Source organism: Phasianus colchicus, chromosome 3 (genome assembly GCF_987193195.1).
Source record: "Phasianus colchicus chromosome 3, bPhaCol1.hap1.1, whole genome shotgun sequence".
NCBI classification, from domain to species: domain Eukaryota; kingdom Metazoa; phylum Chordata; class Aves; order Galliformes; family Phasianidae; genus Phasianus; species Phasianus colchicus.
Window position 1 is genome coordinate 9,195,841 of NC_143438.1, and position 23,561 is coordinate 9,219,401.

At 43.4% G+C, this 23,561-nt stretch overlaps 1 protein-coding gene across 13 annotated transcripts in view; it reads right to left on the reverse strand.

Moving 5' to 3' along the window:
• The window catches only part of LOC116226471 (uncharacterized), a 249,168-nt gene that overhangs the window by 14,066 nt on the left and 211,541 nt on the right, over positions 1–23,561 (reverse strand). The window lies entirely within an intron of this gene.

Sequence of the window (23,561 nt, forward strand, 5' to 3'; positions counted from 1 at the left end):
TGCCATCGCATCTCAGAAGGTCACACAGAACTATGCACATGACAAGGACACCAGGCACTTTTCAGAGTCCTGCCCCCACGTTTTTGGTGGGGAGGCGCAACATGCCCTAGGAAGCCCCACATATCCTGTGCTATTATAAAGCAACCACCACCAAAAACAACTTGGTGCCTTCTATGTGAGAACTAACGACTCACGGGCAAACTATTTGTCTATTAACATGTTTCAATAAAACAATCACTCCCAGTTGAGACTTACGAAAGACTGTGCCAGGCCACAGGATCAGCCCAGTTACACTGCGTATTACCACAATGCCAGGCCAGCAGGGTTTGCAGCAGAGGATGCAGCCGACATGCTCAGACAGGAGTTCCTGCCTGCGGGCCAACTGCTCCACAAACAGGACTCATGAGTGTCAGATGTCAAGTTCTCGTTTCATATCCTGCCTTCTTCCCCTTTGACCACCCTGGATCAGCATGGCTGTTCAGCAACTGGCAAAGACCATATCAGGTAGGGTAAGCATCAGTGTTGTTCCAGTTTTACAGCTGATAAAGAGAAGGTACGACTTCTGCAAGGTGGTGGTTGCTCCCCACAGCCACGTGCTTCAGGAGGGGTGGCTGAGGGCATTTGGAAGCCCTGAGTCTGTGTTCAAGAGTCATGAGCTGGTCCTGGTGCAAAGGCAGGCTTACACTTGGGTTTCTTAATGGAGTTCATGGAAGCGGGTGGAAATTGAACCACAGCCAAGGTGGAGAGCCATGTAGAACAGATGTCTTTGCAGAAGGTAAAACAAACAAAAATACTCAGAGCTGGATCTGGAACTTTTGGCCCACAGTAAATCTGTAAAAAGCCCCAAAGTGCTGGAGAGGGAGGCTGTCCGACACGCTAAAATTCCACATGAATAAAGTAAAACACATTTGCATTGCTAATTTAATAAAGGACTTCTTGACCCAAAGTCAAAGAGTAGTGCAAGCCTTCTGCATGGAAAAGCTCTGATAAGCACGTGCTTTTACTGTCTCTATGAGCCTTCAGTAATGCTGCTTTTTAAAAGTACATGTGCTTTTCCTAGTGTCTGATGCTAATTATCTTATCAGATAACAGGCAGCCCTGTGCTGAGTAGGTATGCAATATGTTAGCCTTGGGGGAAAAAAAAACACCTTATCATTCAAGTGGATTTGAGATTGCAGATGATCTTCTCAGTCTGTGGAAACTTTCCTCTGCGGCACAGGGCTTATATAAGGAAGGGAAAGAAGAGAAAATCAAACCCGTGCAGCTTTCAGGCTGCAATCCTCCCGGCAGTTCCATTCTCTCCTCTATCAGCATTTTGGAATGACACGCAGGTTAAACCGTTGGTCTGGCATGGAAAGCAGCTTTGGTAATTGCAAGTTTACATTACACTACAAACGAGCGGATTGTAGTAAACAGATGAACTGTGTAAATGAAGCATCGCCGCCCTCACTCCTTTGTGACTTGTATTCTGATACCACTGCTGCTGCTTTTACTACAGCTACTACGCTGCGAGGCTCCAGCTGACAGCTCCGCCTAAAGCCCTTTATTCATCTCTGTTACTACTTCAGCTGCTCTGAGAGCCAGAAGGCACGGAGGGCTCATTGGCCAGAGGCTCTCTAACCTCGCGGCCTGCCCAGGAAATCAATATGCCGCACTCGAGAACACAAAGATGAATTGTGAAGCCGGGGCCGGCGGAGGAACACGCGCCGCATCTGGAAGGACGCGGAGACAGCCAGTTCTGCTCTGACAGCAGCCTCCCAGCCCGCGCATGTTTGCACACCAACCTCGTGGCATCCTTCCAAGATAATTTGTGAACCTTGGTTCACACCATTTTCAAAGTAGGTCACATGCAGTAATCTCAGTTGAGGAGAGATACATTGTCAGCAGCAGGCACCGCAAGGAAGGCGAGAGCTGCGGCCGGCGAGCGAGCAGGGAGTGGGAGAGCTGTGGAAATGCACGGTGCGGGGCCAGCTGCAGCATGGTGCTCACCCTGCTCAGACAGATGGTGGGCGAGCTCCAGCAGCCCGGCCTCTTGCCGCTGGTGGCTGTAAAAGGACCGACTGTTCTCCTGGACGCACCGCCAGCGTGGCTTAAATATTAATCTGAATGAAAATACAGTGGGAGAGGAAATCTAACCTTTACTTAGCTCTGTGCTCCTGACAGCGGGAATCACGGCTAACTCTGAATTACGGGGTTTAAAGTTACCTCGGGCCGTGGAGTGTTGCTACCTAACACACTCCCCTCACCTTCCCCTGCACCGACAGACAAATCACAGGCTCAAAGGGAGACAGAACCTTTACTGAGAGCATTCCTAAAACACCTGCAGTTTCCTATATTTTCCCACACCCTGTGCTTCATCTCCTTCAGGGTGCAGAATTAGAAATGGCTGCTCTGAAAGTGATGCCTCCTCTTTTATTATGTTGGCCCACAATGTCAAAGGTGGATGTTCGTGGTATGGCAATAGAGGCTGAACCTTTCTGCCACTATTCCATCACATTTTGCTGCGATGTGACAGATGGCAGCAGAGGGACAGTCTGGCAGAATGGCATCTGACATGGAAGTGTGGATGAAGCAAAGGTGTGTCACTGAATTCCTCCATACAGAAAAAATGGCACTCACTGATATTCACTGATGCTTGCTGAATGTTGACGGAAACCAAACAGTGGATGTGGGTGGTGTGTTTCAGCAGTGGCAACAGGGACAGTGGGTCCCTCCTCTGGAGAGACCTACACACATTTCAGGAAGGTGGTGTTCACGAAAATGAATGCAGAGATGAGTATGCGTACTTGTTCCCACACTGTAACATCTGAAAGATCATCAGAGAATTACCAGTTGAAAGCAACAGCACAAAACTTTTCAGGCATAGGAGCTGCTGGCGACGTGTTGCCTTTAAGCACAGCCAGCACACCATCAGAGATGACTTAACGCGAGAAAGCTGACTGCTCTGCTTGCCTGAAGAGCGTTGCAGCATTATGTAATTTTTTTCTTTTTCTTTTTTCAAATGGGTTAATTTTTAAACAGGCTCGACTTAACCTTGCTTCTGGTCAATGGTTACCTGAATCTGAATGAATATGCAGTCCCTGAATAACTCTGCCCCAACGTAACACGTGTGCAACATTTTTAGCACTCAAAGCAACATGGAAACGGCAGAGCTGGGCAAGCATTGCTTTTTTTTTTGACTCCTACAAGGAAAAGGACTCAGTTTCCTCCATCTGAGAAGATGTACTTTTTCCTTCTTTTCTTTTTTCCCCTGTGATGTGTCAGGCTGGAAGTCTCAAATAGAAAGGAGCAAGTCATTTCTGAAGTTAGCGTGCTCTGTGCAAAGAGGGAGAGGAGAGCCAGCACGCTGTGGAATAGCAACCAGGCTCACGTCTCATCCATGAAACTGCAAAGAACAACTTTCTGCTTCTTTAGAGCAACATACCCGATCAATAGCTTGTCCAGGGAGCTGTAAGACATGCAGAAACATGCAACAGTGTGCAAGCTTTATCAGTTAAAAAGGTGCTATAATGAAGTCATAGGCAAATGCATAGAAAAATGGATAAACCCAGAAAGAGCTTTCACTTGGTACATAACAAGGGAACAACTCATTCTATAAGGCGGGATGTGATACTTCCCTGCCAAAATCCTATTGCTTGCCCATTATCACGAAGTTTTGTCAGAAAACTAACCAACAAAAATCCCTTCTGTGCTGCCTTCCTAAAAGAAAATCCCTTTAAGAAAATTTGCAACATAGAAAACCCCCAGACACCTCACATTTTTTTCCAGAATGACAAGGAAATCTAGTTGTGGTTACAAACGGGCTCGGCATTGTGCAGTTTCACATCATGCGAGTTTTATTACTTTTCAGACTAACTTCAGCATTTTCCCAGCCAGCTGCTGGCAGATGTCTTCTTAGGATTGAGAGCAAACCACTTTGAAAAGAAATTTGTTCATAAACCTTTTTAAATGGTACAGAAAAATTCTTTTGTATTTCTCATTCCAGCTTGGATGTAACTTCTTTTTTCCTTCCCCCTTTTTTTTTTTTTTTTTTTCAGTCTTTAAAAGGAATGAGTCTGAAATGTTAAACAGGTCACACAGTAATTAAGCATCTAAATGAAAATTAAATACACATTCAAAGGCTCAACTAATGGCGTATGCTAATTCAGAACAGGCATGTGTCACTCACGTTTTTCATGGCTGATCATTAGGATGTAAGCAACACTGGACCCATCAAATCCTGAGAAGAAACATAGTTGTCTTTCCGTGGTGCTAAAGGGAGCCCTACGCCAGCAAGGCAGTGGTGTGTTCATGAAGCTGATGTGATATGGCAGGGCAGCTGCAGCCCATTGTTGTGCCTGGCATCCAGGTACTGCGCCTAGGGAAGGTCTTCAATCTAGCCAAGAGCCCATGTGCCTGCTCTGGTCCGCAAAGCCACTCCTCACCCACACCAGCACGAGATCGAATCTGAAGGGCTGTGTTCAACTTTGGAAGCCCGTGTCTCAACTGAAAATACAGAGAAAAATTTCAGCAAGTCCTCTTCTGTTTAGCCCGGCGCCAAATTTATTTCCAGGGACGCGCACAACTTCTTGGCCTTGTGTTACTGAATACTTGTGGTTTGCTCACTTCTTCTTGTCCCTGACCTTTCATAGCACAGGTCTGGCAGCAGTATTTCAGATACACAAAAGGAATTGAATCCATATTTCCTTTGCAGAGTTGTGTTTGGGTTACTTGCATCTCTGTGACAGGTTTCCAGGTGGTTAAGAGCATTTTTCTTTGGCCTAGAGAAGGGAATACACAGTGCTGGATGAGATGAAAGGACCTCAGCATGGTCTTTACAGAGGTGCAACAGTAGCACAGGAGAGCTGCAAATGAACACTGCTGGTCTGTATGCAACCTGCACACCTCCAGCTGAAGACTCACTGCGAGCAAGCTTGGGATTGCTGGATCAAGAGCTGCAGTACTCTAATAAACTGCAGTTAAAGGAGATCTTTGGTCAATGCTGAGATTGAAGATGGATTAAAGGTGACTTAGTTCAATCTTTGCTCCCTTATCCTGAATTTCACGGGATCAGCACAGGTAAGGACTGAGTGCTAAGATATTATTTACTGCTTTTTGGATTTGCTGTTACAGGGAGTTCAAAGACAGCATGACCTGGCTCTTCCCAACTCCCACTGCACTTAGTAAGGGCTCTGACTTCACAGCATGCCAGATACCTGCAGCACCGAGACAGGAAACCCATACATCACCTCCCAAGTGATTTTTAAATTGTGTTGAGACTTTTATCATTTTTCAACAAACAAAACAAATTTTTTCAATACAGTTTCTGGATTACTCTAGTTGGGGTTGGAGAACCTCACTTGGTCTCTTCAACCTATGACTGGCAGATAGCTAGACAGGAGAGGAGATATAAAAACTGAGACTGTTACCACTGCACATTCATTAGCACACACATTTCTATACAAGAGAAGCTTTTCCCTAAAAACATCTCTATAGCACTGATGATACTGCAGAAGTCTCAACAGCTACTTCTTGGTTTTTTTGGTGGCCTCACAGTTCCTGTTGGTCCAAAGGATCACCCTCTACGTGGCTAGATGGTTGAAAAACACGTGGAAGGAAAAATGCAGCGCACATAGTAAAACTGGAGGATGTATTTTGGTTCCACTCACCTTTCTCCTTCCTTCTGTGCCCTCTTCTCTGCCCCAAGGAGTGCTGAACTAAGCCTGATGTGGGAAGTCTAGGAAGTCAAAACTTATACAGGTGGAACTGAAAGCAGAAGAGGCTCAAAAACCTATGCATATGTATCACCACTAATGTTTCTAACCAACTTGCTTAGCTGACCACCACTGGATTTACAGTCTTAATTTAGTGTTTTACACTTCCTACACTCAGAACGTCAAACTATGTCATCTCACTCAGGAGCCAAAAGAGCATGTCCTTCCATCTCATTCATTCAAGAGACAAATAGCACAATAGCTGGCTTAGTTTGAAACTCTCCATGCCCCAAGGCCATGAGTGTACCTGGATTTTATACACCATGATCCTCATAACTTTAACTCAGCAACACCCATATATATGTATCCTTCAGCTTAAAGTACGTGAGGTTTTCTTGTGTTGGCACTGATCAAAAAAGTGCTAATCCTTCTGGGATTAGTCAAATGGGGCTTAAAAACCCTCTCAGATGCTTTTCAGTTGCAAGATTTCCCTGGCAAGTGCGGACACTGGTCTCAGTCATGATTTCCCACAGAATCTAAGCTTTAATAAGAAAAAAAAAATCAGACCCACAGTAGCAAAATAACTTTTTCAAGTTCATACCCAATGCAAACTCTTGCAACACTTGCCTGCTGAATTTGCAGAGAAGCAGCTCCTGTCTGTGCTGTTCCTCCATCCCAGCACCGAATGAAATTACTGAGGGGACATCCTGATCTCTCGGGGACCCGTGTGCTGCAGCCCCTTAACTTCATGCTGAAGCTTGTGAAAGCTGGAACCAGAGGCAGGAATGGACACTGGAATGATTCACAGGAGATAAAGATCCTGAAAGAAGGAGGCTGGAGGAAAGGATGAGTAACAGAAATAGCTTGCTTGTTTCCTCTTCAGAAAAGCAAGGAAAGCGAGGGATGCTGAAATGAGAACATACTTTTTTCCCATGTGGCTACCAGGAAGTTGACAGGAAAAGAAAGGCCTGCTCTTGTTCAACAGCTAGAAATGGGAGCTTTGCCCTGAGCAGATACTCACTGGCTATAAAATGAACCAAGGAACTGTATCTCCAAGCACGGTCCTGCAGCCATTTCCTTGCAGAAAGTCCTCAGAGCTGGTAGGAGCAAGGGACTGAGCTTCTCAGGAGGACAGTAATACTTTATGACAGAAGTTGTCTTGCCTTCTGCAGGGGTGAGTTCCCAAATCAGTCTTGCAGGTACATTTGTTGAGAACTTTTCACTGATCTAAAACTGCACCAATTTTCTTCTATTTTGTGCAGTGAAATGGTGAATGTCAGTTTGGTGAGTATTCTTTTTATTCCACTACATTATGCTTTTTCAATGAAAATAATTACTAAAAAATAATAATGTTTGCTGGAATGTACTATTATTTCAGTATTCATCGTACCCTGAACACTGCATGTTTTACTAATTCAGATTGCTCTTCCCTGGGCCACTGTCTTATTCACTCACCTGAGAAACACAACAGCCCTGCTGGTACCTCAGCAGTCCCTGGGACTCACACAGTCACTCAAAGAGAGACTTTCCTCAATGTAAATAATGTAAATTAATCTTTTTCTTTTTCTGCACTCCATTTGATTTGGCTTAAGCCACATAATGCAGAGTTCTATCCCATCTGTCTCACTTAATTACAGTAATTGCAGAACCTAAATTTGCTTCCAAACATCATTAATTAATATTATACTACAGGATGGGTGGGTAAGGGGGGACAACTCCTCTATTTCTGATTCCTAAAATCCCCCAGCCAAACCAAAACAAGGTCTGGAAGATTTTGCATTCGTTTTCAATGTCAGTGTTGAGGACTTAATAACCACAGAATGTGCTCTGTGATCTTTAATAACTTCATATCATAAGCAAACATTGTTTGCTGGCCAACATTTTTGCTAAAAACATCTTAACTTGAATTCTTCTTTGTGCCAATGTACAGGAGACTTTGCTTCAACTAGGAAAATTTATGTAACAGGATACATAAGCCCTGTATGCTGTACTTAATTAGATTTTTTTCTTTTTTTGAGCAAAGTGTTACCAGTGTCTGAATTAAGCTTCAGATAATACTGCTTTAGACAGAGCAATCTGAATCAACCACACGTAAAATCAACCACATGTAACCCTATGGGTCACAGGTTGGGGAGGGGGGGGAGGGAAGGGGGAAGCCATCTAGTGGACAAAAAATGTAATTATTTACCAGAAAACATCTTCCTGCACAAAGCTTTTGCTGAAGAAACATCTTCCTGCACAAAGCTTTTGCTGAAGAGATGTTGTTTTTTTTTTTTTTTTTTAATGTCATTTTATCATCTGCAGCACCACTTCTCCATGAATCCTCTGGAAGCCTCTGGGAAAACAGAATTTACTGGAGAGTGACAGCATAGGTCTCTCAGCACAGGTTCCTGGCACATTCTGAGATTAGCAATCATCGTAAAACTTACAGATCAGTACTGTTCCTCCTGTCCCTCACACTGAAATTATCCGTGCATTTCTTACAGTGCCGTGAGGGCCGCCAGCCGACTGACTGAGCGTCTTATCGTTAGATGCAACGCTCTGTGCCAAGGAGACTGGTGTTGCCACAGGGTTTAAATAGCTGAGCTAATATTTAAACGTCTGTCCCCTCTGATCTCCGCAAAATGAGGAGAAGAGACTTTGTGACTGCACACAGACAGCTGCACGGTGCCCAGAGCGCTCTGCAGGCCGCAGCAAACCTCCTCTCCTCACAGGTAGTGGTGCAGCCCATGCAGCAGCACCCAGCTTCTCTCTAACATAAAGAGCAGGCAGGGGAATGAGGATCTCTCCTCCTGATGCCATCTGTGGTACTCACAGGCCTGTGCTGAAAGGCTGCCCATCAGCACTGTGCAGCGGGTTCAGTACCTGAATGTACCCCCAGCAAACCAGCTGCTGTGCATGGCTCTCTGCTTCCTTTTCTGCTTGTCACTATGGGGGAATAAAGCTAACAGCTTTTTTATGCTGTATTCTTGGAGGCCCAGCCCCAAATTCATTCTCCTCTGCCATGAAGTTCACAGCACTAATCTTGAAGAGCAGATAATGATCAGCCATGCCCGGGCAAGCCGCAGTACTGAAGCCAAAGTGTAATTTCTGTGGGATTACAACAACACAAACCACCATCATCAGTGACTGCACTGCGATGATGCAAGCAAACATCTGTAACTCCTGCTGCTCCAGGCGAAACACCGATGTGAGATTAGTGAGCTGCCACTTGGAGCCTGCTCTGACTGCAGCTTTCGTTCCCCTGACCGCACTGCTTTGGCTTCACCCAAGACACAACTCCAGATACTTTAGCCTTCCATTAAAATTAAAAACAAAGAAACCTCAGTCTTTCTAAATAATTTGTTTAGGAGCACCCCTGCAACAGTTCCCACCCAAGCCACCTTTGCAGTGGCAAGCTTTTACCAGGAGGTCTCCAGGGCTTCCCTTTTCCATTAACCTTGTGCGGCGCTCTGAGCTGCACCATACAGCAGCAGCCCTCTCCTTATGCTGCTCCTGTGTTTGTTCCAGCATGAGGAATATCCCATGCATCACTCCTGACAGAGCCACCTCGCCATGCTCAGATGATTCCTGTGTTGCTGGGTTATGGGACAAGGGAACAGCGGCTCCCCAACTATCTTTCATAGACCTTCTCTGCTGTCTCCTATTCATCCCCTTCCTAATGAATCACAGCCTTTTCTCTCTCCTCATAATAACCAAATAAGGATTTCAGAGTTTGGCCCATTCAGTACATTCTGTGTTTTAATACAGACAAGAATGGAATACAAAATACTGCCAAAAGTTTAGCAGCAGGGGCAACCTTTCTGCTATTTGCATGTCTACAGTTTCCAGTTCAACAATGCCGACTCGCTGTTACGCACAACCTCAAGGCAAGGAATTCATAAACAATAATAATAACTACCCAACTGGCCATGCAAATTGCAGGATGGCAGAGAGCAGAAAAATGCTGCTTTGCTCCTTCGCAAAGCTTGCAGCATAAACTTTGCGCTGTCAGTTTAAAACTTTGGCATATGCGTCTGCAAATGGGGAGGAACCCATTTTCAGATACTTGTGAAATATAAACTTCAGTTGTTGCCAAGCTCACAGATAGATTTGCTCCTTTTTATTTTTAAGTTTCCTGAATCTGTGAAGAAACCCACAAAGCCGTTTTAGAGCTGTGTAGCTATGAAAAATGTACGCGCTTCTGGTTTTTTTAAGCAACATGCTCAATCATTGTAATTATTCCTTGAGAATGCTTTTTAAAAAACAGAACCATGGCTATTTTTCACAGCTACAAAACCCTAAAACAGCTCTACAGCTTTCTGTGAAACTTAACAAAAAAAAAAAAAAAAAAAAGCCTTTCAGCTAAGAACAGTAAAAATAGATCAAAAACCAATTAGCTGGACCACATGGCAGAAGACAGGTGTGCTTTGGATGTGGTATTTATACAGAAACCAGATAATCATTTTTTCACTTTTACAGATTCCTGAGGACTAAAAATATCACAGGCCTCCCTTCACAGAAGCCCACTGCATCCAGTTAAAACACTGTCCACTCAGAGATTAACCTGAGGATGCAGCCTGAGACTTTTTGTCTTGCCTCCTCTGAAACTGAATTAACATTAAAAGCAGCAGGTGAATTATGGTAACAAGCCTTCAAAAGCAAGTCAACTCCTTTAGAAAGTGCAGCCAGAGAGAACGCCAGAAACATTGAAACCAATTAAGGCTGCTGTAGTGTTACACCTGTTCGAATGAATGCCAAATCCAGCCCAGAATTATTTACATTATGTTATTATCAAAAGGACATATGAGTAATGGGAAAATAGAAGTGGTTTATGCAAAACAGGCTCTGCTGAAACCAGCTGAAAACCTCAGGTACTTGCAGCGGATATCAGAGGCTGCAGCCAGATGTGTTACTGCCCTGGGTCAGGCAGAGGGACTCTGTATTCCAAGCCCCGCCAGCTGTCTGTCACTGTCCCCAAGCTGCCCGGTGTGTGCCAGAGTAAATACTCACATAATTGCTCCTTATGTAATTCAGTTGGAATGATCTTCCCCATCTTGTAACAGAAGTTTTTTTTTTTTAATGATATTGTTTAAGCAGACACAGATCTGGGGACTGATCATACAGGAGACTGCTGTGAGATCTGCAGAGGATAGCCCTTTGTAGGCAAACGGTGGGTGACAAGCAAATGGTGACAGGCTGGGAGCATCAACCTCTTCCCCAGGCTGTTGTCTTACTGAAAAAAAAGAGAGTGGGACATTGCTCCTGTAGCTTACAACCCCTTCCTTCCTGTGCACTTTCCCCACTGTATGAGACACTGCATGCATGAAAACCTAGGACAGGCAAGCAAGGGACATGGCTCCAAATACGAGGCTGGGAGCTGGAAGTGACCAAAGGAATCCACTGAAGTTGTCCAGCAAAAGGAATACCTGCAGGCCTCAGAGCCCTGCCGTGCCTTTGTCTTGCCTTTAGGATCTTGTCCTGTATCTGATGCTGCTGGCCAGCAGCTAAAAACTGAAAGACCTTCTGCAGAAGGTTTCCAAAACTACTTCCTCACTAAGCCCATCTTCTCATTGAAAATGCCCAGCTATCTCATGCAGATGACTTCAGTTACACTTCCCTGACACTTGGGTTAAGCTTAAATCCCTTTTCTCTAAATTCAGCCTTTTGTGGTGCATCTACTTTAACTGGTTCAGAAATGATTTCTCAACCCAGCAGAAAATCAAGCTGTCTCTTTTACTTTCTGCAAGCACATTCAATGGATTTGACCTTGAGATAACTATTGTCCATTCCTGTCACAGCCAGAATACACATAATTCACTTTGAGCATTTGTTTAAGTCAGCAATATGACAGAAAAAGACATCTCTATATTTTACACTAAAAAAGCCTTACAAAAGAGCTATTCTGTATAAAGAAGGTACATAACAAAGAACAGCAAGTTTTCACAATTCTGCTTCCAGTTTCACTAGGGCAGCAAAATGAAGGCTCTGCTCCATCCCCATACCTAGCACACGCACTATACAGATAAGAAAAGACAGGTTTTACAACACGTTGGATAAACTGCTGCTCCCCATTACTGCTCTGGGGAAACTAAGAATGGAAATAAAAGTTGTATAACAAGCAGCAGAGCACAGAACCAACAAAAAAAAGCACAATTCAATGCTGTGCTCAATGCACATCTCAGAGGACTTTGCTGGATTCTTGCTCTCTCCTAAAGAAATGCTCATTCCAGGAGTGGTTGAACACCGCAGAGTGATCATGGGCTCCAACAGAAGTGTGTGAATATGTTCCCAAGAAGCTCCCAACTGTGCTTCAAAACCCAAGATGACTGCCATTTAAGGTTCTTGAGGGCTGAAAGAGCTTACACATAAGATTTTCCTCTTGAAACCAAGAACATCAGGACCCAGAAAGAGTTCCAGCTGATTTTCCAAGCAGTGAGTGACTGGCTTTCTTAAATACAGCTGCTTTCTTCATTAGAAGACTAAAAATAGTTCTTCTCCTAGCAGGCTGACTTCCTCTTAAGCGTTCTGCCATATCCATGTGTGTATTTCATTCAGGGTTTCTGCATGTCTACGCCACTGTGATTCTATTTCAGCCTTTAAGTACATTCAAGAAATTTTTCATTTCCCTCTTCCATATTCACTCCAGATGTCCTGAACTGTCCAAAACTGTTTCATGTTAGGAGAATTTGTAGGGATATTCTGGCATTCACACTGCTTGCATCTGCTTCAGTGTTTTTAGGAAAGATCAACTTTCTTCCCCAACTGCTAACAAATATGGACAACAAGTTTATGGTTTTTAAACATCCATGATTAACAGTAGATGCTTTGCTTGTTTCTCATGTAGAAAGAATAACTAAATACTACCATATCAAACTTCCTTTTTTTTTTTTTTTTTCAATAGATGCTAGAGTAAGAAAACTGAGGAACTGAAATATTTCCATATGCCTCAGAAAGCATACTGCAACGGCAGCGCACACTTCTTCACAGTGCCGTGCCAGCATGCAAAAACCCTGTTTTGAAAAGATATCCAGACGGAGAGCTGGGAGACTGTTGAAGCACACGTTGCAGTGCTCCTCGCAATACCAGTCACCTTGTTTTCCAGACCATGCAAAAACTGTGCACTGCTGCTCTCTTCTAGCTCTCAGGGTGGTTGTGAAAATCAACGAGGGAGGGTAAAATCAAACACAGGAAGGTAGAGATACATCCTTATGTTTCCCCTTAACATTAAGTTTGTATAGAAACATAGAATGCCTTAGGTTGCCGGGAACCTCAGAGATCATCTGGTTCCAACCCTCCAGCCATGGACAGGGCTGCCATCCACCAGACCAGGCTGCCCAGGATCTCATCCAACCTGGCCTTGAACACCTCCAGGGATGGGACATCCACAACATCCCCAGGCAATCTGTTCAAGTGCCTCACACCCTCTGAGTAAAGAATTTCTGCCCAGCATGTAACCTAAATTTCTCCTTTTTAATTTAGGACCATTCCTCCTTGTTCTATCACTATCAGCCCAAGTAAAAAGTTGGTCCTTCTCTCATTTATAAGCTCCCTTCAAGTACTGGACGGCCAAAATGAGGTCTCCCTGGAGTCCTCTCCAAGCTAAACAAGCCCAACTCCCTAAACCTCTCTTCACAGAAGAGATGCTCCAACCCTTTGATCATCTACATGGCCGTCCTCTGGATCCTCTCCAAAAGCTCCACATCTTCCCTGTGTCAGGGGCCACAGGCCTGGACACAGTACTCCAGATGGAGCTTCACGAGGGCAGAGTAGAGGGGGACAATTCCCTCCCTCTCCCTGCTGCCACCCCCTTTTGATGCAGTCCAGGATAATGTTGACCTCCTGAGTTGCAAGTGCACACTTGGTGGATTATGTACAGCTTTTTGTCCAACAGGACTCGCAAGTCCTTCTCTGCAGGACTGCTCCCAAAGAGCTCTTCTACCTATCTGCACTCATGCCTGGGATTGCTCCAACCCAAGTGCAACACCTTTCACTTAGCTTTATTAAACTTCATTCAACTCTCATGTGCTTACTTTTCAAGGCCATCGAGATCCCTATGAATGGCACCCCTTCCCTCTATTTTATCAGCACTGCTTCCACAACAGATTCCCAGGAGACACCACTCATGACCTGCCTCCTCTTGGATATAGATATGTTGACTACAATTGTCTTGCTGTGACCATCCAACCAACTCTTTGTTCGCTGAATAGTCCAGCCTTCAAATCCATATCTCTCCAATTTAGGGATGAGGATGTGGTGTGGGACCTTGTCAAAGGCCTTGCACAAGTCTAGATAGATGACATCAGTTGACCTTCCTTTGCCTACCAATGCCATCATGCCATCACTCCATCACAGAAGGCCAGCAGACTGGTCAGACATGATCTGCCCTTGGTGAAGCTGCACTGGCTGTCTCAGATCTCCTCTTTGTATCACAGGTGCCTTAACATCTCTTCCAAGAGGATCAGCTCTGTGATCTTCCCAGGCACAAGTATGAGGCGCACCAGCCTGTAGTTCCCCAGGTCTTCCTTTCTCCCTTTCTTAAAAATGGGAGTTATGTGTCCCTTGTCCCTTTTTCCAGTCACCAGGGATTTTGTCTGACAGCCATGACTTTTCAAATATGATGGAGAGTGGCTTGGTAACCACATCAACCAATTCTTTTAGGACCCTAGGATGCATGTTGTCCAGTCCCATAGACTGATACACATTCATCCTCATGAGGCAGTTTCAAACTCTTATGGTGGGAGGGATTTGGCTTCCCCCATTTCCCTCGTGGAGGTTCAGGGACATGAGAGGTATGGGTAGCTTGGCTGGCAGTGAATACCAAAGCAAAAAACTCACTGAATACCACAGCCTTCTCCATGTTTGTTGAAGCCAGTTCTCCCTCCTCATTTATCAGAGGGGTATATTCTCCTTAGCCTGTCTCTTCTGACCACTGTATGTACAGAATCCCTTACTGTCTTTTTTAATATCCCTTGCCAAGTCCAGTTACGTGTGCATCTTAGTTTTCCTGATCCCATCTCTGCATGTCCAGACAGCATCCCTGCATAGCTCCCATGGTACTCATCCCTGCTTCCACAGTCTGTACTTTTCCTTCTTATCCCTCAGTCTGACCAGCAGGTCCTTGTTCAGCCATGCTGATTTCCTATCTCTTCTGCTTGATTTTTCATACTGGGTGATGGAGAGCTCTTGTGCTCTCAGAAAAGTGTCTTAAAGAGTTACCATTCCTATGTTCCTAAGGACGCTTTGCCAGGTGTCCTTAGGAACCATCTCCTCCAAAAATTCCTTAAACTTGCTTGGCTCTATGTTGCTCTGAAGGGTTCTTGAAGACCCAGATCTAAAGTAAGAGTCTGTGTTATGTGTTCATTATTGGACAAGCTGCATAAACATTAGTCTGGCACACCAGTGATAGTCTGGCACTGTTGGAGAACTGCATTTGCTTCTGCACCAGGAAAACTTCAGATATCATACCCAGACACTGCTCAGCATTCCCAGAAGCCAATGGAAAAGTTCTTAAAGCTTTGGTAAGAACTTCACGGATATCCCATGGATTTAAAAGGATGCAGCCCTTGAGATAAGAGATAAAAATTTGCTTCCCTGCAAGATCAGCAAGAGGGACATTAGGGATCAGCTCCACAGTGGATGAGGAACCAGAATTTAGCAGAGCTGAATTCCCCAGCTCCCGTGACTGCAAGGAAACTTCTGCCAATCCCAATACTCTTTTCTCTTGAATCCCTGAGCATGACTCTCCACATTGCTTTACAACTCTGAACAGTATACTTTGCAACGATGGGAACACCAGTTAAACCAATACCTTATCTCCTAAAATTCAAACCAGGAACATATTTACTTTTCCAAAGCTTTGGTTTTAAAGTATTGTGCACTTCACTGAATCTGTCCAGGATATAGCTGTGAAACAAGTTTTCTACTACTCAAGATATTTCTAGATAAAAAGGATTTGCATAAACATGATGAAACACTGGTAGCATTTCTGCCCAACCCTAATCTTCTTCCAAGTGTAGATGTGTTATCTAATGAACTTAAACAAGTACAACAGATAAGCTGGTTGCAAAATTTTCATGCTGGGGAAGATAATTTAAAGAGAACTCCAAGTCCTGTTTTTAGTCTTGAGTTGCAATCATGTGGATTACTAAATGTGTTGAGAATGCAAAGTGTTGAGAATCCCCAATCCCTTCTTACCTTATTTACTTCTAGAAGAGTTGAGGTTGGTTCCAACCACACAGCCTCGGGTCAGAAGTTGTTCTGAGAATGGTACTGCTTTTCACTTCTTGAAGAGGAAAGGGGAAGTAGAAATATGCTGATATCCAGAAAACTGAGAAAGATAAATGTCATCTAAGTCCTCCCTCAAATGTACACTAGATAATACCACCCTGAATAAAATAGTCTTGGCCATTTGTTATGCTAATAAAAAAACTCAGGTTTTCAACCCCTCTTTCTTCATAAATAGGAAATAACAGCTCACAAGAAGCCAAGTAGAAAGTAAATTCGTCTGGGTATGTTTTGCTCTGAACTGTGCTGCTGCACTCTCATGGCAATGCCAACCAAGAACAAAACTTGGCTTGCTGTATCCTTTCCCTCTAAATGTCTTATTCTGACCAAACAACTATGTTTTCTGATTAAACACTATATGGAGTGTGTTAATTTCTGCTTCAGCTGATTTTGCGACACTAAATGCAAATGCTTCCTGTACTTATGAATACAATCTGTTCATAGTGAATAGTTTAGAAAATCTGGCTGAGTTAAAACAGCAACAGTATCCATGTGGGACCAATCTTCCCTGGACAACTCTTGTACTTTGATTCATAAATTCTTTCCATAGGAAGTATCTGTGGAAAATCTCCAGCACATCCAGAAATACAGAACTCTGTTGTTTGAGTTATTATAAGTCCTGAGTACTTACTGCTTCTGCCTTTAGTTTTTAATTTATATAAGCATTGGCTCTTGGGTTCATATGAGACACTTCTATGCCTATTTTTCATTACTATAGAATGTATGTTTTAATAACTGCAATACCATCCATCATTAGCACTACCACATGAACCTATTAAAAAACAACTTCCAGTTCTGAAAAACCTAATTTCTGTACCTCTTCACCTGCTGTTATCATTCTGTATATTTGACCTGTGGAATAAAGATCCATTTGTTTGATTATGAAGTAAATGTACCACTGTCTGGCTTAGAGAACAGTATGTCAGGAAATGACAAAAGAAGTCTTGTAAGAGGTGAGAGTCACAGCAGTGAGCAATGGTAAATCTACAAATGAATGACTGAGACCCATAGTATTCATAATCCAGCACGTATGGAGCAGAAGATCACTGGAGGTAAGCGTGGCTGTGGGGATTTCAGAACACAGCCAGTATTTGTAAGAGACATTGGAAGCCAAAGGGTTTGTTTCCACACCAACAGTACATTTTGGACATGCTTAGTTGCCCAGAATGGAGAGCTTAAGCATGCCCAGGTGGTCTTCTGCTCATCTCTGGCAGTAAGAGCAATTACAATTTGTCATGCATTTCTGCAGCAGTGCCAGGTGCAGCCTTGAAACGAGAAGGAGCCCTTGTGCAACTCAGGGCCTTGTTTAAGAAGTGGTCCCAACAGAGGAACCCTAAGTCTTTCCTGAATTAAGACTTACATAACCTTTACTAGAACACTGCAGGAACTAGTCACGAAGAAAGAAGAAACTAGCACTTATTGCATATGAGAGTCCAACAAACATTTTAAGTCACAATGGCACCTTACTAAAATCTCCTGTCTGTCAAAGTTCTCTTTAAGTTCACTGCAACAACATAAGGCCTTTTCACAGAGTATTTATCCTCTGTTGTTTGCCTCTGTCAGGTTTATCCAGTATCTTTTTTCTCCTCTTTTCCCTGCTTTCTTCAAATGGTTTCTGTTCCTCATGTTTGCACAGCTCATCAGCCAAGGAAGTTCAGGTGTACCTTGAAGGTAGTGCCCACTGCACGATGCAGTCCTCATCTCTGAGCAGCAATTCTCTCACAGCTTGTCCAACTCCTACCCAGCCACTTCACTCAGGGCTCGAACAATAGTTGCAAATATGAAATTGCAGAGGATCACAAAGTGGTTGAGGCTGGCAGGGCCCTCTGGAGCTCATCTGGTCCAATCCCTGCTCAAGTAGGACCACCCAGAGCGGGGTGTCCAGGCCCACATCCAGGTGGCTTCTGGAGATCTCCAAAGAGGAGATCACATCCTCTCTGGTAGCCTGTTCTAGTGCTTTATCACTCACACAGCACATATGTGCATCCTGACATTTAGACAGAACCAATATCTTATCTTTCACACCAAGACAAGGTTCTAGCTCATTTTTCCACAGCAGGAATGCTGTGGCAGCAGATTTCTTTGGGTAAGCATTCAGTGGGTTTCTTTTAAAAACCGAATTAGTCATATGCAGAGTATGTCTAGAATGGAACAAGGCCAGAGATAAAGTCCTTTTTCAGCTCTAGCTACGGCAGCTGAAGAAGATGATCTTTCCAGCTGCTTCTCACCCCTCAACAGCAAGTTGACCTGGTAGAGTGAGTATTTTTCAGGCAAAACAACCAAAGCTTACTCAAGATGTTTAAATATTTAGTCTTTGCTCACCCAATTTGTCCTGAGTTAAGCAGGTTTATGAGTGGTCCCCACAATGCTGAGCCACAGGTCAGGCTGGCCAGTAACCTCTGATGTCAGTAGTAAATCTCCAGGTAGAAGATTGCTATTGGTAATAGCTTTCTCAGCTGGCTGGGAAATATGCATGATAGAACCTGTACCTGCAGCCTTGGACTAATGTAAATGCTTTTTATCACCAGTATAGCTTCTTCTTTTCCCTTATGGGATTGCCCTAGCATTACAAGCAACTTTATGCAGTATGATCTGTTCTATGCTATAGCTGAAAACAAATCAGCTTGCTCACATAAGTTCTGCCCAAGGTTATTACCCAGCACTTCTGAGAACAGGAAGGACAGCAGGTATAGAATTTTTCTTGAACAGTGCCTGGAAGAAGGAACTTTAATTTCTTCCACATAATAAATAAATAAAACAATTTAAAATTCATCTGTAATAAGTGTTCACTGTACTTAGTTCACCTAGCATTTTTCTCTTACTCTCAGAAGATCCTAAGTAGTTTAGCACAATACGAGTATCTTTGATTTCAGAGGCAAGGAAAACTGTTAAGAAATGTCAGAGATTACCTTCCATTAAGCTTGCCAGTTTGTAAACATGAAAGTGCACACACATGGCATTTGACTATGCCCTGATCAGTTTGAGCAAAAAGCAGGTATGACAAGTGTTCTCATTTAAGTTGTAGTCATTACCTCACGCTTCATACTTTCTGTTGATAGCAACCTTGTCATGCAGCCAAACAAACAACAACCAGCATAAACAAAATCGATCATCCTGTTCTTATAGTACAGAAATGTACATAATAAAACCCATCAATTCCCACAGAGATACACTTTAAAATAGTTAGGTTGCCGCTATAAAAGAGAGACATAAAATAAAAATAGGCTAACAGCATCTAAAGCTATTCTGTTGAGATGTCTGCAGCTGTAAATGGGTTAGTTTGGCTTTTTGAATTATAGTTTACAGACACATCTATACAAGATTACAGCTATGAGTTACTGGTGTGTATGGTTTAATGGATTTTCCTGCTCTCTGGTACTGAAAGCTCTCCGTCTGGAGTTTTGCTTCTCGACAGATCTAATCAACTAATACTATGTTTTACAATATTTTCTTATTAGCTACTAAACTTACGATTCTTGGACCTAAGGAATGAAGTAGGGAAAGCTACACATGTTTGATTTATGTGAAAATGGTCTCTATTTTTGTCTGTTTGCGCTATAGATATATTTGCCCTGAGAAAGTCAAAAGGCTTATGTTTCTCCTACCTCTAGAAGCAATTTTTTTAATACCCCTATTTAAATGCAATTTAAAATATAGCTGACTGCACTGATTAAACTTTACACAGTTTCCATTAGCTCTATAGCCAGTCCATGGCCTTATCCTGTAACACTCTTTCACATGAATAACTATTATCAAATGCTAACATATGCAAACTCTACCTCACTCAGCGACTTCCTTAATTGATAACAGCATTATGAAAAGAATTGAAACAACACCTTTGAATAGCGTCTGCCTCTATTATTCCTTTTGAATTTCTTGCTTCTATTACTGAGTGTATGGCTAGTGCCTAACAGGATCTGTAAGCAATTTGGTGAAACACACCTTTCATTTTCATCCAGGTGGATTTCAAGGACACTGGCCATTTGTAAGACATTTTGCCACGGCTCTCCTGATTCATCCACCAGAGGCGGCTTTTGAGAGCTGTTACTAACCTGAGCTGAGGTTTGAAACTGTACAATGAAAAACTCAACGTCAGGCACAGAAATCTCCAGGCTGAGCTCCCTGTATGGAGCTCCCTGCACAGAGTTCACACGACCTGGCTCACCTTGAGAAAGATGGTTTGTTTGTATTACACCATACATACACATAAATAACACCTACATCTTTAAAGCAGCAGCCCAATTACACCAGCTCTGTGTATGAACAGCACTAATACTGAAAACCACAGAGTTTAGATGAGGTATAAAATCTATATGTGCAATAAACAGTGCATTAGCGAGACACGCTGGGCTGCTGGAAAAAAAATCAGTGTAAAGGCAAAGCATGGAATTTCAGACAGGAGTCAAGCAGATCCCAGCACGGACTGCAGATGGACACTGCCATGCGAGTCTGATGTGGTTTTCCTGGTGGTAACCGAAGACAGGTAAATACTACTGCTGTGAAAATTTTATCTGTCTTAGTAACTCGGCTTCTGTCTGTACTGCACGTCTCCCAGAAGCATGTATTAAAGCACCACAAAGTGCAACACGTGACACCAGTCGACTTCTAACATCTGCTGCATAGAACACGGAAAAGCATTCCACAGGATTTCTAAGGAAAGATGACTTGTAAGCATGCAAGAGAGCATTGCTCATTCTTTTCTGCCAGCAACTGAATTCAACTTCAACCCGTTTCTAAAAGTTAGCAAAAATCTATCTGCCCATGCCAGCGCCGTCCGATGGGGCACCAAGGCAGAACGGGGCTGTGGGAAGGGAACTCAGGCATGGGGTCAGGAGCTGAGAGAGAGTGGGGCCAAGCTGTACTATGGGCTTTGCCAGTCAGAGCGTCAGGTTACGGCGTGATTCGGCTGAGTGAGGCGAGGTGAGAGGACTGGAAAGGAGATCTGTGGCCCCGCTGCTGTTACAAATTGAAACCGTGATGTAAATGGAGGAGGGGACAGCTGCATTATTCACGAATGACGGGGTGGCATCCATAGTGAAGGCAAGCCCTGCTCATCAAAATCTCACTCTCTCCGCTGACCTTATTGCCAGAGGTAAACCAGCCAGCGGGCATAATCCCACATGACATTGCTCTCAGTTTCCCGCTCCAGATTTCCAGGGCAGGTCATAAATACGAGCAAAACAGATGGCTATTCTTGGTAGCCAGTATATCGCGATGGCTTTCGCTAGGAACATCTGCAAATCCCCTGATGGCAGGGGTTGGCCTACTGCCGGCCATCCCACATCCCGCCCAGCTCCCCCACCACCTCAGCTCAACTTCTACGCCCGCACTGTGTGTAGAGCAGCAATTGATTTCGTGATAAGCATTTGATATTTATACAAGCGGAGAAGAGAGAGGGGGAAAAAAATCTGTCAGAAATAGCTTTACAGATGAGTCTTCTCATTGTCTAACAAGCTTTTCATTGTTTTTAATTTTCATTTCTCTCCATGGTTCAGGGCACTTTGAAAAAAATCTATTCAGCAGTTTCCCACTCATAATTCAAGAAAGAGAGTCATGTATTATAATAGAGGTAATTAGCTTTGACTGAAAATAATAAGCTTGGCACCAAATATCCCCCCACTACTGCACAGAATAACCATTTATCGTCTTATATACTCTCCATCAAGCCTAATTACTGCAACAGTAATTACTAACCTGTTGAAAGAACAAAAGAAAATGCAACTAGCTCTGCACCGAAATAAGGAGTACGTTGCTGCTTCTAATAAGGAGCTCTTGGTCACCCCTTTTCAGAGCACATTCACGTGACGCCATTTAGAGCCCTCTCAGCACATATATTTGTACCCCCAAAAAAGAAAATACATTCACAAATAGCCTGATTTTATGGCTAGGTCCCACCCCTTGGGACCAAATTTCTGTTCTGTTACACCGAAGGAATTCCAGGGATTTTTGGATTTCTGGGAATTTAAGAGAGCAGCGCCTGTCCCCAGCTGCCTGCTGCGATGCGGCAGATTTCCATATGCTGGACAGCTTTGCTTGCTTACTTTCCTGACCCGCCAAACCTCTCCCTGGCTGTTATTCTATCTCTCAACAGATACGCTGCCAATCACACCAAAGAGTGACAAGAAAAGATTCAAACAAATACAGCTCTCTGGATTCAAAGAATAACACACACTTACAGGGTTTACAGTACAGTCTGTAACTGCAGAAGTGTATTGTGTTCATCACTGCATCTCTCCCTAGTTCCACTCTACCACTGTTGCTCCTGTTTAAATTCAGCTTTGAACTCTACCTCTGACAGCTGATTAAGCACTGGAAAAAAAGCAGCAAGGGACATAACCCATTCCTTCTGCTGCTCAAAGTGCTCCCCATGCCACAAAAGAAGTGGCACTGGGGAGAGTTACACAGCCATCCAAGAAAGAAGAGTGAAGCTTCATCAGCTTCCACGGAATGGCTTGCATTGGAAAAGACCTTAAATGTCATCTAGTTCCACACTAAGCATGGACTGCTGCTCTGATTTTGGCAAGTAGAGATGGGGGAACCTGGTGCCTTCTAGACCATCAGTACTTTGCAAAATGCAGACTGCCAAAGTTGTTACGCTCATTCAATCCAGGAACTGGAACAATGCCACACAGCATATGCAAGCATTCACAGCTAATCAAATTGGCTGAAATTTCAGATATTGAATATTCTCTGGGAAACTGCTTGCAGTTATTCCACAGCATGTAAACAACACAACCCTCCCACCTTCAAAGCCCCCAACAAGCTATAAAGTAATTCACCACATAAAGACAACCCAAAAATACAATCTCAAAAGCCTCAGAGGCAGCAATCTGAAGCACTGAACAAGCATGAGTTTTTTCTTTGCCTCAAAATGATGAGACTGGTTTAAGGAGACTTTGGAGACTTTGGGTTTTTTTTTTTATTTTTCTGAGTTTTTGACTTTACCCCCTTGCATTTTGAGTCTTTAGGGACATCACGTTTCAGGGCATTTTCACCAGTAACATGCCTAGAAGTGACTTTAAAACAATAATAAAATTAAATTAAAAATCATTGCTTATCTCCCCCAGTCACACAACCCCAATGTGATACAGGCTTTAAGAAGAAAACAACAAAGACTCCAAGAACTGCCATGCATTTGCTTCTAATCAGTGTGTTCTTTTCCTCCAGTGAATGCACACTGCTAGGTGACATTCAGGCTGTCAGGGGAGAGAGATTCCCAATATTACAAGGCTACTAACAAATGCAGAAGCCAGGACACCCGTGATTATCCCATGCACAGAGAGAGAGGCACCACGTATTTTCAAAATAAAGGGGAAATGTCATAGCTTAATGGCTATGTCATCACAGGTTTTGAAAATATGTTGCAGTAGGATAAGATCACCAGTGTTTTCCACAGCTTTTTCCTGGCTATAAACAATATATGCTATGTTATTAATAAAAGTAAACACATTTTTCCTTCCCAAAAGCCTACTTAGGTATTATACTTTAACATTTTGTTAGTGAATTTAAGAGAAGCTTACAGCAGGGTTGGAGACTAGTAGATAAGCTGTAAACGACAATGTAAAAATCAGTAATTTTCTCTTGACAAAACTAAGAGGCATA